Source organism: Acyrthosiphon pisum, chromosome A3 (genome assembly GCF_005508785.2).
Source record: "Acyrthosiphon pisum isolate AL4f chromosome A3, pea_aphid_22Mar2018_4r6ur, whole genome shotgun sequence".
In the NCBI taxonomy this organism is placed as follows: Eukaryota; Metazoa; Arthropoda; class Insecta; order Hemiptera; family Aphididae; genus Acyrthosiphon; species Acyrthosiphon pisum.
In genome coordinates this window covers 21901490-21917132 of record NC_042496.1, presented here as the reverse complement: position 1 = coordinate 21917132, position 15643 = coordinate 21901490, and the positions used below count along the sequence as shown (strand labels likewise).

Here is a 15643-nt window from a genome sequence, read left to right as displayed (position 1 = left end):
AAGTAGGTACTAACATCAACATTTTCAAAAAAATTATCCACTAAATAATTTACAGTAAAAAATGGGGGAGGGGGTTCTAATTTGAAGAACATAATTTTGTATCACCACAGAACACTGTTCTTAAGCGTAGTTCCAAAATATTCAAGAATTTTAAAATATTGTATTTCAGTATCTACCCAATTATATATTTAAAAATTCCAAAAATCAGAATTTGAATAAATCCATGATTACAGGAAATAATGCGGGTGAACATTCTTGGTAAATCAAGCTGTATATTAAAAACAAAAAAATATAGACATATAAAATATGTTATTCCTTTTTCTTTCTTTAAAAATGCTCGGTATTATACTGTTGCAGAATAAATACTAAGACATTATAAATTATTAATAAAATTGAATCAAATACCTATGTAAGATTCAAAAAAAAAAACATTATTTATTGTTTTATGTAAGTATTAAGTCACATTATCACAACTAATGACCGCGGTTGCACAAAACTTTCAATGACTATATAATATATTATATATATGGTAAATAGGTAAATTTGTTAAATCGATAAGTATATAATAATTGCTTGAACAATGTCCCGATAAACATTTATGTTTTTGATAAACTGTACTAATTTAAATTCATAAATTATTTTATTGAACGAGATTCAAGTAATTACCGATAATATTACACGTTTTGACTCGTACAAACTAAATTGATTATTTAATCTATTCACAATTATTAGGGACACTTCAAAGTTAAACCGGACATTAAAGTTAATAGTTAATTATGTACAACTTATATTAATTATTATTGCGTATAAACATATTTTATACTTAAATATGTATTTCAGAGCTTAATTTTGAACTGTATTTAAATTGTTAATACTTTTTTGTCTGATGTAATTTGAAATATCAATAAATATTACTTTTATATATATTTATATAGGCACACAATAAATTAATGAACTGGGCGTTTAACTGTTTAAGAAACCGAGCGTCCCGAAATATCGAAAATTCCATAAACTTAATTTTTTGCTAATAGACATCGCATGCATTGTGCTTAATACTGTTTATTAATGTATTTTGAATGATATTGCTTTTTGAAGAATAACTGAAATGAGCAAACAATAGTAAAACTTCTTGACATTTCCAGAATCCATAAATAAAGTGAATAGCAAGTACCGATTAAAAGTTATCCTTGAAACACCCATTCAAAGTTTGGCTCATATCCAATCTTTTACAAAATAAAAATGAATTGCATGTATTATACACTTTGGCATTATATTCTAGTTTTGTACTAATTTTATATTTTTAGCTTGGAATAAAAAAATATTAATATTAAATTAATAAACTTTTGAATTAGATGTTTGGCATTATTATTGCCTTAGTTAATAATAAAAGAGGAAATGTAAAATAACTTTTAATTATAAAGGAAAAAGGACGGTTAAAATGAGTTATGTTATACCAAATGTAGTAAATTATATTTTTCATTTTATGTTTTAATTTAAAAGTTAATAATATTTAATAATTTTAGACATTTAGATATTGTATTACTCTTTTACAAAGGTGGAGCATTAACTACTAATTAAAAGGTTAATTTATATTGCATTCTAAATGTATTGATTTTATAACGATGAGTTGTTTTTTTTTCAGCTGTTTAGTAGAAAAAAATGCTTTGATCTTTGATTTTGAGGTTGGTTTATGGTAGAATTTTGGATCTAGTTGGTACTTTTATGAGATTCTTAGTATCTACTTTATAAAACAATCAGGAAAAACAAAAATAAAACAATTTGGGAAAACCGGGAATTTTCACGCGAAACCTGTTTTAAATAAAATTAATTTTACTCTTTTGTAATTCAGAAATAAATTACCAGACAGTTGAGATTTGACGTTTTTATTAAACATTCGTATTGGTTTTTACTAGATATTATAAATGTTGTTTATTTAAATTGTATAATGATAATTTAATGGAAAATAACGATTTAACTTATTTTGTTTTAATTAAAAAAAGTATTATTCGTATAGCGAATTGAAACTTACAGTGACATTCGACATCTACTAGATATACAGCAGAGGGACTTCCCATTTTAACACAATCATTTTAAATATAAATATTATTTAGTTTAAAAATTTAGTTGATACGGAATCGGAATTTTCGAAGCCACTACATAATGGGAATAGTTTAGGACGTATTATTAAACAAAATATTAGGTACTCAAGTAAACATTTTTTTTAAAAATATTAATTTATCACCTCTGATACCATAATACGTGTATTATGTGGTAATCAAAAAAAATATGAATAAACTTCTTTTTAACTGAGTTAAGTCAATATTCTTATCCGTACTGACTTAAAACTTTTAGAGTTGGATAAATTGTTAACTTGAGTTTGATACTTACTTTTTAGTAAATATTAACTTTATTCTAATCTAATTTATTGTTTAACGTTCTTAACGACTACTTTACTTCACTCGATATAATTAATTTAACTTACCTATTTTTACTCTTCTTATTAAATTATTATGTTATTGTCATACTGTTATTTGTTTTTAAAATGAACGATATTGAATGATTTAGATTTATTAGGCCTACCTACTATAGTTTTATAACATTTCACATAATATTTACAACCTACTATTAATTTTCAAAATATTTTATCCATTATTAACGTTAAAAAATTTATAAAGCATTATATATTTTATTGTTGTAGGGAAGCAATCCTTGTATGTGATTCAATGAATAGCTTGTTGAGATCTCCCAGACATGGTGTTGCCCCTATAATCACCTTAAATGGTGCATTTCCCAGAAAAAAAACATATCTACCCCTTATATTTATTATATTTTATCGCGCACCAATTAAAAATTAAAGAAGTATTATTAGAATACACAATTTCACATATATTCTACTTAAAATTAAACAAAATAAACAGCAGATATTTGAAGAAATTAATACTAAAACTACATCTTGTAATTGAATGAGATGGATTATTTGTCCATACCAAACATTATTACGTAGTTCTACCAGTATTTCGATATGTTAGTCCGTTATTAACCTACTATCTAAATATTTTAAACCACAGTTGTATCAAACTGTATAATACATAAGATATATTAATTTACAATTTCTGGCTCAAAAGTTTAGAGTCCAAATGAATGTTTTCGTTGTACAATGACGCGCGTAGTCTTCTTTTTGTCTGTCATTACGATTTTGAACAGAAAAGTTGCTTCATTTTTCAACTTTGGATTGTGGTTTCTGATAGAAAATGTTGTCAGTTGGTTCAAAAATAGGGAAATGCCAGAACTTTTTTTTAATAACTATAGTTTTTTTAAAATTCATATATGAAAAACTAACGAAAAATCGCGGGAAAAAGAGAATATTTACGCAATAGTTTTATAAATAAAATCGATTTAAGTTTCTTGTTGTACTTCAGGAATTAATAATCCTAAAGCCTATAAAAGTTGATATTTTCATCAAATATTTACATTAGGTTTATTTAGACATTTCTACTTTTATTTCTCGATAGAAAACTTGAAAACATAAGAAAAGGTTCACCATAGTAGATTATATCTTATACGAATTAAAAAATATTGAATAAATATTATAAGCACAATTTTCTTAATAAGAGGTTTAAGTTAAAATATTGACCAAGTAGTAAGATATCTATATTTGAATTAAAAATATTGATTTTCGCTCAAACGCTGTTAGTTATTTGATATTTGTTTGTACTTAAAAAAATATTAAGCGTAATGCGTAGAGACTTGAAACTATTTCATTTCTTATACTATTAACTACTACATATTACATAATATATCATTCTGTATACACATTGTACATACCTGCGCGGCTACACAATGCAATTTCCAAAATATTTACACTAATGTTAAGCTAATTATACGATTATATACCACGCAACGCTTATTCATAGGTACCGTTCTACGGTACATCGGTAACCCGATAAGGACGTAAATGCAATTTTTTGGTAAAAACAATTGAACTTATCAAATTAAGTAGTTACTTGTATACCTATAGAAAGTAATGATGATCATCGTCTTTTACGCTTAGAATCGGTTTTTCATATACAATTTTTGATAGTTGAATTCAAATTGAATACATCCGTTACAGTTACATATTTGGTAACTACTTAATGACGTAGTCCTTTGGCAATGGAACCGAATGGGTGCTAATTTCCGGTTTTATATTTTTGAGATTCAAAAATTATCAAGTTAAATAATCTATCAATGTAATTATAAATATTTAATAGTTTCTTGTACTTAATAGTTAATTTAAGTTTAAGCTATTAAAATTGATATTACAGAACGTAGGTATATCAAATTATTATATTATCTGATATCTTATAAGTATGTTTATGGCTTTTATATGTGTGTACTTTACCATTGTAGTTCAAACTAAATATTTAATTATGCGTGCTACACTATTAACGATACTCAACACATCAACATATTATATAGGAATAAGTATATTGAAGTTACTTACATATTAACAGTAGATTGTATAGTACCTTTCTATACGTTTTTTGGAATATTTATGTGGATAATATTAATCTATCCAGAACTACTTCTTACTCCAAAACGTTTGAACTCCATTAAAGATTGTGCCGATAATATTGATTCATTGATCTGTTGAAAAAAAAAACGGTTAAGTAGGTGTTGCTCAGCAGCAGTACAAGTAAGCCATTGTAATAGACGGTGTTAAATTTGAATTCAAAGATGTAATATTATTGAAACGAAAAACGATTCTGAGCGGAGACGGTTTGTCAGCCAAGGATAAATATAAATATTTATATTTTTATTATTAATACGGTAGCTGATAAGAATAGCCGGTAGCCGCAGTAGCCGGTAAGCCGGAATTGACTTAGTGTTTATATTTAATAATATAGGTACTTTAGAAATTTCAATCACCCACGAATAATGTTTTTAAACTATACCTAACACAAAACTAAAATCATTCTTCTTCGTTTAAATATCTAATTACGTCCAAACTTGAACTTCAAATAACTATACAATAAATACTGTTTTTATACATTTTTATATTTTTTGGTTACAGTATGAACTACTGACGTGGAACCTTATTTTAAATTTTTAATCCATAAGTCTTAACAGTAAGAAATGAACGCTATAATTTTTAAACTGCAAAATAGTTTGTAAATTTTTGTCGAAATTTTAACTGTAAATGCTTATTTTTTTTTTTATTTTTTTTAGAAGAAAATATATAATCTATATCTAAGACATAATGAATATATGTGTGATAAGAGGGAAACAAATAAAACATGATTTACATAATTTGGGGACTATGTACTTTTAATATTTTTAAACTAATATTGTATAAACAACATGTGAAGAGCCTTGTAATACATTTTTAAACATTTTATTAAAACGAAAACAATTTAATTGATATTTATAGATAAAAAATACTAAATAAATTGAAAATGTCCGTAAAGAACTCGAAAAAAGTCAAAATATTTTGAAAATGTTATTAGTATAGAAAATGATAAAATAAATATATGGTGTCAATTTCAAGTATCTACAGTTATTCGTTTTTGAATTACAACAAAATAAGAAAATTGCTCCATGAGAAATTGAATATTGTAAAAAATATAACTTTGGTCTCTTATAAAAATTTAATTTGACTTTCCGTTAGTAGATATTTTTATTGGTAAATGTATACTAACTTATGAAGTATATTTTATTAAATTTTCAAATCTTAGATATAAAAAGAAAAATATTAATGAAGTAAAAATAATTTGAAAAATTTCGTGATTCTTACGAATTTTGTTAAAATTCGAAATTCATAAAAAGTTTTTGTGGATATATGCTCAAATTTCTTTTAAATTTTTTATCAACAACAACTTACAAGGAATCTAGTATTACATTTTCAAGTTTTCTTACCGTGTGGAAATTTGTTTATCGATATACCTACATTAAATTTAAAAGACCTAGTAATCATCGAAAATTGCATATATTTATAAATAGCTCAACATAAGTAAAAATACTGAAAATGTCCGTAAACAGCTCAAATCAAGTCAAAATGGACAACTTAAAAATCGTATGGTGATGTAGAAAATGTTAATATTAACATTTAGTGAACATTTCACGTGTCTACGCTAATTTTTTTAAGAGTAACACCACTAATCAAAATCGATTTTGTCGAAAAACGATTTTGCGTAAAAATTCCCATTTTTCCTTAATTTTATTTTGTTTTCTAGGCGCTTTTGAAAACTCTTGGGAATTTTAAATTTTGTCTCCCCCAATGCACGAACTATATTCACTTTCCACTGGAAAATATATTGAAGCTGAAAATCGAAGTATTATTTCGACTTCTTATCGTGTACTCAGATTTAAAAAAAAACACACCGCATTGTAAAATTAATACGTTCATAATCTAAAATCATTTAGTGCAGCACTAAATAGTATACGTTTATGTAAATGATAACTAATTAACTGATAACCATATAAAGCCACAAGAAATCTGAGATAAAAATATTCGTGTTTTTCAAACTTACTCAATTATATAATATATTATTATGTAATATTATACTAAGATACTTATTATTATACCTAATTTATAAATTATTAACGACCATGGTGCATAATACAATTTATTATAATACATGCATAACGTTCTCAATATTTAAATGTCAATGTAATATAGTGAAGTTTTCTATAGCGAAGCAATTTTGTACGATATTATACATATTTATATACGATAGGTATATACGTTGTATACACAAAGATCAGCATTACAACATTTTTTAGGTAGTGATTTGTATTTTTGTGCAGCGCGCACAGTCATTAAAATTCGTCTTCGAGAAAAGTGTTATTTTTTAAAATCTTTTTTCGAACCAAGGTTTTTGTATAGGGATTACAATGTATAGTACTATGGTCGTATGTATACATATATATATAGTTGGAAACGGGTGAAATGACCAAAAGTCCGCATCATAGTGTACACAAACTCCCCTTCGAAATAAATATTATATAAAAAGTAGAAAACACTACCGAAAACGTCTTAAAGATGCATCTTTCAGATAATTGTGTTGGATTTTTGGGTACCCTTTGTGCGAAATACTGGCGCGGACCGGCGGCGTCGGCGGGGGCAATATTTTCTCCCCCGCGAACAAAAGGTGGCCCGGACGGCCGGCAAAAGGGTCGTGTTCCCAACAATTCGTCTTTATACGTAATACGAACCTTAAATAATACACGCGTTTCACTTATTTTCTTATTCATTTATATTTTTTTGCACAGAAATCCTGCACGGTAAACACGCCACCGCCGCCACTGTCCGATTCCTACGCATGTATATAATATAGGTACCTATGCAGTTTCCAGAAACAGATCTTACATGGCGTTCTATCGCATTCTATCCCCGCCGTCATCATTGTACACACTGCTGCGGTATTCCTGCAGCGCATTCTCCAAATCAAATCTGTCCGAAATGTTGATAAATAATACTACTGGATTTCAATTTTGATAATATGCATACACAAGCACGAGCCGCGAGGTTTTCCGCGATAATCGCAACAATCGTCTCCTCCGGTATAACACGATAATATATTATTGTCCGCTGAAAAAAAGTATTGAAACATAATACTCATTCTTGTTGTCGACGGTTGTACCTGCAGATTTGTATTTTATTATTATTATTATTACTATAGGATATCGATCATCCGATAGAACCTGTAGGTTGAGTCATAATGTAAGATTCACTTTTTTACGTGTCGTCTACCTGCACTTTGTATTCTATCATCGCCCGTCTCCTTTGAGTCTATACATTTGGTACACTAGAAATGGTATTTACTAGGAAAATCTATATGAATCGTATATATGTTTTTGATAATAAGTATCCACAACAATGAAAATCTTACGAAAAATCGGTCAGAAGGATTTTATTGTGTGTCTAGCCCAAGAAGTATTTACGTTAAAAATAGGTGTTATTATTTTTATAAGCTATTATTATTGTATTTTATTATAGTTCTATCATTTATACGGTAGTCGTAATAACTGCAGCAAATTATCAAAAATATGTCGTCGTTCATTCCGCATATTTCTATACATATCAATACCACACAATATATATATAATCATATTTAATCAAAATCACAAAATCATAAAAATAAAACTTAAGGGATTATCCGCACAGATTGCTGTAATACTACATACGTTAGAAAAACGACTGGTGTTTATTTTAAGACATTACATTTCTTTTGCCAAGTATAAGTATCAATTCGTATAATATGCAGTGTGCTCGCCCTTCTTTTCGACTTCGCATAATGGATGACATAGGATACAAGTTTTCACATTTTCGCAAATAATAGTTTATAAAGTTTAACAATAATATTCTTATATGTCTTACTGCTAAAATTTACGAACACCAAAAAATAGGGCTTACAATACCTATGTATAGTTTTTAATCGTTATAACTCATTATTATATCCATTACGCAGGAACATCACATTTATTGGGCTTCGATTGACTTATATTATATGTAGTTTTAGATGATTATAGAAAAGGAGATGCAGCAAATATAATATAGATACATTTTTCGGTACTCCTGAAAAATCGGTATTTCAAACGTTTTGGATTTCCACCTCTCTCGATTATTATGGATAATAACATTATAACATCGCCACTCCACCTCGTGTGGGTGTCGTGTTCGACTGCGGTTTTCTCGGATTTCTCCAGCCGAAGAGGGCCTCGGGCCGTCTCGACGCACACGTGTAACACGGTAGCAGAGTTGTACAACAATAATAATAATATGCAACCCGTCCGAGACGGAGACTTCACGCTGTTTTTGGGTTGCGCTCGTCTGACCGCCGCCGGACGAACATAATGACATCGTGAGGTATAAAACTGCAGTGGCGGTCGTTACATATATTATTGCCATCGGTATTATTACGTACACGCATATTGTTGTGTTCGGGCTTATATCCACGCGTGTGTGCGTCGTAAATGATATATATTATTATTATTATTATGTATATCACGCGCATCTCATCCCTTTCTCGGCCACCCGTCGCCGTCCGTCGATGCCGAAAAATCACCGTCGTCGGCACATATACAACGGCGTGCAACGCACACACGACGGAATGCCCGTATATCAACATTACGAGTGGCAGTCGTATCTGTCTATAGTAATAATAATAATAATGATAATAATATAGGGTTGCGTGAACCGCCGCCGCCGGTGGACAATGGCCGGCCACGGTACACTCGCATAATACACGTCGGCTGCCGTCGGGCGCGACCGTTGTCACCGGGTTTACGGGCTACCGGGTACTTTATTTCGGTTTTTTTTTTCCTCGGCCCTCTCACTATTCTTTTCACCGCGCGCTCTCCGACCCACACATAATAATAATATATACGTTATTATATTATTACCTATATATACACACCAGTATTATATAATAAAATATATACCTACCTACGTATAGGCGCGCACAATGTATAATAATGTAACATAGTATACGGAACGCCGCGAGGCCGTCCCGACGAAAAATCAACAAACGACGTTTCCCAGAAATAAACACTACGCGTACGTGTCTATACATACGAGAGTTTTCGGACGACGGTCGTTACAGCACATTATCTTCATTATATAATATTGTACGCGAGGCGATCGACATGGCGATCTGTACAGCAGCACCGCCGGCTAGGGTGGGTAACCGGTTGAACAATCTCGGTATAATATATAGCTCTGGCCGTTTGCAAGACGTCTGCTGCAGGGATAGCTTTCGGAAATCAAAATTATATCAATTTTCGTACGGGTTTCAGCCACACACAGGTTATTTCGCTAAATGATGAACCGATAAAGTGTACGGTTTTTTACAACCGAAAAAAGTCCGAAATTCGGACATTCACCTAGGGCAGGCTGTACGGCCTAGGTTTATCCGGAAAATCTTAGGTTTCACCTATATTCGTACTTCTATACCTATAAATAATAAATATAAACTAATAATTGCCGCCGATTTCGTCAATTAGTTGTTGTACGCAGCGGACACAACATTTTGCACATTATGTACTATTTATCCTGTCGACATTTTCGGCGATGATATCACGACGATTTTGTATATTTTATAAAAAAAAAAAAAACAATAATTCATGTTTAAGACAATTTTCCACCATCATATTACTATATCTGTTTTCGAATATAAGTGCAAGATGCCTTCATTTTGCAGGAGTCAGGAAGACGTCATGCTCGGCATCGGAAGCGAATATTACTCTATAACATAAAGAGTGACAGATAACGGAACGTGTCAGAAATATCGTTAGTTTTTTTTTTTCGACGTATGTACTAAGATGTCAACCGTTGATATCGCTAATAAACCGATTCATGAAAGCTTCAACTATTGGATTAATTATATAGTTTTCATTAAATATAAAAAATACTGGTTGGTATATAGTAATAATGTAATATGGCCAATAGCCATGTTATAGGTATAGCATTATTGGATGTGTATTGACGTGGTTAAGACATATTTTTCGTTAAAATCTATAATACAATAAGCAATTTTCACACTATTGTTTGTACAATCGTTAACTACAAACGTTTCCTTCGATTGTCCGTTTATATAACGTAGTTACCCATATTTCTACAAAGACTATGGAATACTGACTTTATGACGTAATAATATAAAATATGAACGCTGTTAAATATTTAATGAAAAAAAAAAAAAACGGACGCGTACAACGTATGGAACAATAATATAAATCGTACGAAATATAAAACGATTGTACTAGACCGAAATTATTATTCGTCGATAATACAATCAAAATGTTTTTGGCATGTGACGGTTGTCCTTCAAAACTTAACTAGCTATCTTTCACGATTCGCCCTGGAGCATGACGATTTGATTTAGCGCGTAAAAAGGACGTGTCGGGACAACCGCACTCAGTCACTTAGAAAATAAAAAAAAAAAACGCGTTTTTTTCAGCTGCTGTATACAGCACGAGACAAATACGACGTAAAAACGACGTTCGACATGGATAATATGTGCATTGGTTTTAATAATGGTGTTATGCGCGTTTCAATGAAGTGGAAAAATATTCAATCTTCGTTCGTTCGAATTTTGCAGTCTTCAATAATATTTCCTATAATTTCGGTGGAATCGCACGTTACATTCAGCCCCGCCGATTTATTTGCATTATGGATCACGTGAAATTTAATACGAGATTTCACTTTTTACCGTGCCGGTGGACTGTGCAGGTTTGGCAATATCATATAATACGGTTGGATTAGAGACATCCGCGGTTAGGTCGTCAATCCGCCGTCACATGTAGGTAGGTACTGAAGGTTATGTATGAACTACATAATATTTGATGCAGACATCTTCCTACGTCTAAACGACAACAGATTTCAAGAGTCTTATACGAACACCTATTATATAAGCGATATAGTACTAATACCCATAAAATGTCATATTTTTTGTTTTATTATTGTTAAACCTGCTACTGCACGATGATATTTTGTAGGTACCTACTGTTATATGTTATGCGCGAGGCGTTGTAATTTCATTTATCTACAAAATAACAATGATTTAAACATGATTTGGACTATTAAAAATTACACAAGATACATAAAACATTATTTTGTCGGTCTAAATGATTTAAACATCGGCCGGAAAGCGGACTAGAAATTTCACGATATCCATTTCGGTAACGACAGTGCCTATCTGTCATGATTAACAAAATAAACGTATCCTGTCTAACCGTCTTTAGAACTATACACGCACGCGAGCAGCGAGCGCATGGTGGATCCCAAAAGTCAACACACGGACAATTTTGTCAGGTGAGTTAAATTTGTTATACCTGCGGGGACCGAGCGTATAAATACGATGAAAACGAGACACGTATAATAATAATGGCCATATAACGCGAATCCTATATAATATATTATATTATTATTATTTATATATTATTTATATATATATATATATGTGAGCACTATACACCAGCACGATGCACACATACAATGCGAACGCTGAAAAGGGGTTGGCGAAGGGAAAAGGGTTTAAAAATCTACAGGCTGCAGAACAATCGAAGGGAATGCACTTGTCGTCCGACTGCTGCTGCTGCTGTGTCTGAGCGAATACCCTTTTCAAAAAAAATAAATATATATATATATTATATATGTTATCATAATAGAAATTTACCGATACACACACACACATTATACGTTAAGTATATATATATATACACACACACACGACGACGGCGAACGGAGTAAACGGCACCGCGTGAATACCTGTTGGTTGACTGTATATATATTGGCTTAAAATGGGGAGGAGAATTACGATTTTTTTTTTTTTTACGATATTTCTTTTGCGGAATTTGTCTTTCCCGTTTTTTGTTCTGCAGCGCAGTCGGATAAACAAATACCGATTCATACATAGCAATTCAGTCGGATAAACAAATACCGATTCATACATAGCAATTTCAATGACAAACAAAACGTTTAGTCAATAACGCGTGTCGCTTGGAGTAAAATAATATAAGAGGTATATTGTACATACTTAAGATATATTTTGCATCTTTTTATTTAAATAATGGGCATAATTTATAAATAAAAATATTTGTACACACGAGTTGGTTAGATAATGCTATTATAATGTCAGTATAATACATTTTAATAATAACTGACTTAATATACTTAAATCAAACGTCTTCGATGTACCTATATTACGAGCATATAATTACAATGTGATTATTATTATTATTTATCATTTTTGATTATTGCTATTTCGAATTAGTTAGACGGCGAAACACATCAAACATGGAATGTGCTCAGTGTGTTATCATTAGGGGCCGTGTACCTATTCGTTTTTTCGTTATTGGGTTTGTCGAAAATTGGGTAGACGTATCAGATTTTACTATCGATTCTCCGAGAAAAATAGCGTAGATACCTATATATCTAGGTGATGCCATTACCGATACAATATTGAATAATTATCATAACAATTAATAAATCCCTCGTAAAACGGTATAATATAGATTTATTTTCACAAATTTTTATCGAATATAACACGTGGCTGGCGCCTACGCAATTACTAGAAATAGTATAGGTATTCATCTGTAATTTATAAATCGTACCTATAATATAATATAATATAATGTGATGTTTATTATGTGTTCGTATAGTCTAATATTATTTCATGGTTTTCGCTCGTTGCGCTATTTATATACATAAACGTGTACATATTATATATAATATATGTAATCACAGATCGCATAGCGACTTCAAATTGGAATTCACTAAGAAATTGGAATCATCCAACGACGTGGAGGTGGTGTGAAGGGAGAAGACGAATAAAGGCGATTTTATACAATATATAATATGTGTGTGCCATGTGTGTGTGCGTATAGGTATATATATATAAGTTATAAGTAATAACTAATAAGTGTATATATATATATATACCACGCGTATATTTTACGGGGTGTTCGAGGGCGTTACCGCGTTGTGGCAACCACCGCATCGTCTCTGCATCGTGTCGGCGTATCGGCCTGGTCAGAAAGGGGCGAAAGGGCTCCGCGCTGGCAGTTAATATATATAAAAAAAAAAAAAAAAATACCGAGCACATAAATCACCTGACCATCAACGGACCGAAGGTGGACGCCGCCAGTGGGGGTGCTTGCTGGGTTGTCGTGTGGGGTTATACCTAAAGGAATAGCACGAAATACGTTTTGTCTTACGAGTGTGTGTGCGTGTGTGGGTGTGTGTGTCCGAAAAGGTACAGACCTTCAGAAACCGGCAAAACGTATATACATATATACGTGTACACGAAAGATAATAATATAATAATATACAATGCGGAGAAACTGCGAATTTTTTTATTTTATTTACGAATTTCAGTCCGTCGAATTATTGTACGTATATATTTTACACTGGAGTTTTTGTGAGATCGTATTTCACCGTCTTAATACGTTCGCAGCATAATACACGCGTATTGTGAGTGCGTGCGTAAGAACGGACAGACCGGACAGAACTTCGCGATTTTATCCTACAATTGACCGCACTCGAATATTATAATATTTCTCTGCAGAATCCGACAAAATGAATATTTTCAACAGTTAATTTTTGTTAAGACTTAAAAGTTTATTGTGCGGGATATGATCGCATCGACGCCAGACCGTTTCTGAGAAGAATATTTTTCGATTTACAATAATTGTTGTGAATGAAGATTAGTACGGGATTACGATTACCACCTATCTATATAATGTTATGATCTAACAGGAATTAGGATTTAGCAACTCATATTATTATATTCTGATAAATATTATATAGTTACCTATGAGACGGCTAATAGCTTCAAGAACTATTTCTTGGAGCCCTAGCAACCCCATCCCTGACGTATCAAAAGACAATGATGCCTTGACCTGGTAAAAGAAATTTAAAAAAAAATCTTTACTGATAATTATTTTTTTGATTTATTTTCGACGATAGACAAGGCAACATTTATAAAAAAAAATATGTTTAAATTTGTATGAAAAAAAAATATGATCAAATTAGTATTAAAAAAAACAAAACTAGATCGTACCTATACATAGTGTGACAACATTAAAATAAAATAATACAAATTACTGATTTATTTTAAGTACTTCTGTTTTTCGCTGTTCGAAATTGTATTTATTAAACATGAACTGTTCAATTATAGTTTAAAAAAAATTAAAAATGAATATTAAGTTTATATTATAAATTTCATTATTTCTTTTATGAACGCTAAAAGATATTATACCTTTTTTCATAAGGTTAGGAACTTGGGTTAGATTTTAAATATAATTTATTTATGAACACTGCAAACAATTTAAATCAATTGTTGTTATAACAATTGCGATGTAATGATATATTAAAATATTGCATATAAATTTCAGGGGTACCTATACCTATGTATACGTAAATATTTACTTATTGCTTACGCTGATGCTAAAGCTAAATTAAGTAGATAGGTTAAGTTATTTTAGTTTAATATTAATAATTAAAATCATACATAAATACGTAATATTTATATGATTGAATGTTTTATATTTTTTAAACTGATTTTTGAAGTATGGAAAACATTTCTGGTTTGAAAATATTGAAACCTATATGATTATAATATTATATATTTTACTTTATACACAAATACACGACTATCAATGATTGTATACACATTTTGACTGAATGAACAGAATATAGCTACCTATTTTACAACATTTTATGTATTATAATATAGGTACGTAATTTCAATCGCTATGTTCGAATCAAAAGTCATTAAAGAGCCTCCCATTGCCTTTTATCCAAAATATATAACATTATTCCGCTCATTAGAATAATATTGTAAAAGAAACGCTGGAAACACGGCACTGTCCGATATAGGTAGGTATATGCACTTAAATCACTAAAACTCGTCTTTTATTTTTCCGAACATTTTTTTACTTCATTGTAAACTTTATTAATTGACGATTTCGTCTTACTTTGTTGGTTTCTTTGATCGGTCTCGTCGGTATAGTATGATATAATGAGGCAGGCCGATATGAAACGCATACACATTAACGTTAGTATACCTATATAATATACTGTATTGACTGACGATATCTAACTGGCAGCCACTATAACAGGCGCGGATCTATGGGGGGGGGGGTCATGGGGGGTCATTAACCC

The 15643-nt window shown here is 30.7% G+C and overlaps 1 long non-coding RNA gene across 1 annotated transcript in view; it reads right to left on the bottom strand.

Moving 5' to 3' along the window:
* The window catches only part of LOC115034499, a 72462-nt gene that overhangs the window by 33648 nt on the left and 23171 nt on the right, over positions 1-15643 (bottom strand). Inside the window, exon 2 of the long non-coding RNA XR_003839865.1 lies at positions 4484-4626. This is a non-coding gene — a long non-coding RNA (uncharacterized LOC115034499). The remainder of the gene's footprint in view (positions 1-4483; positions 4627-15643) is intronic.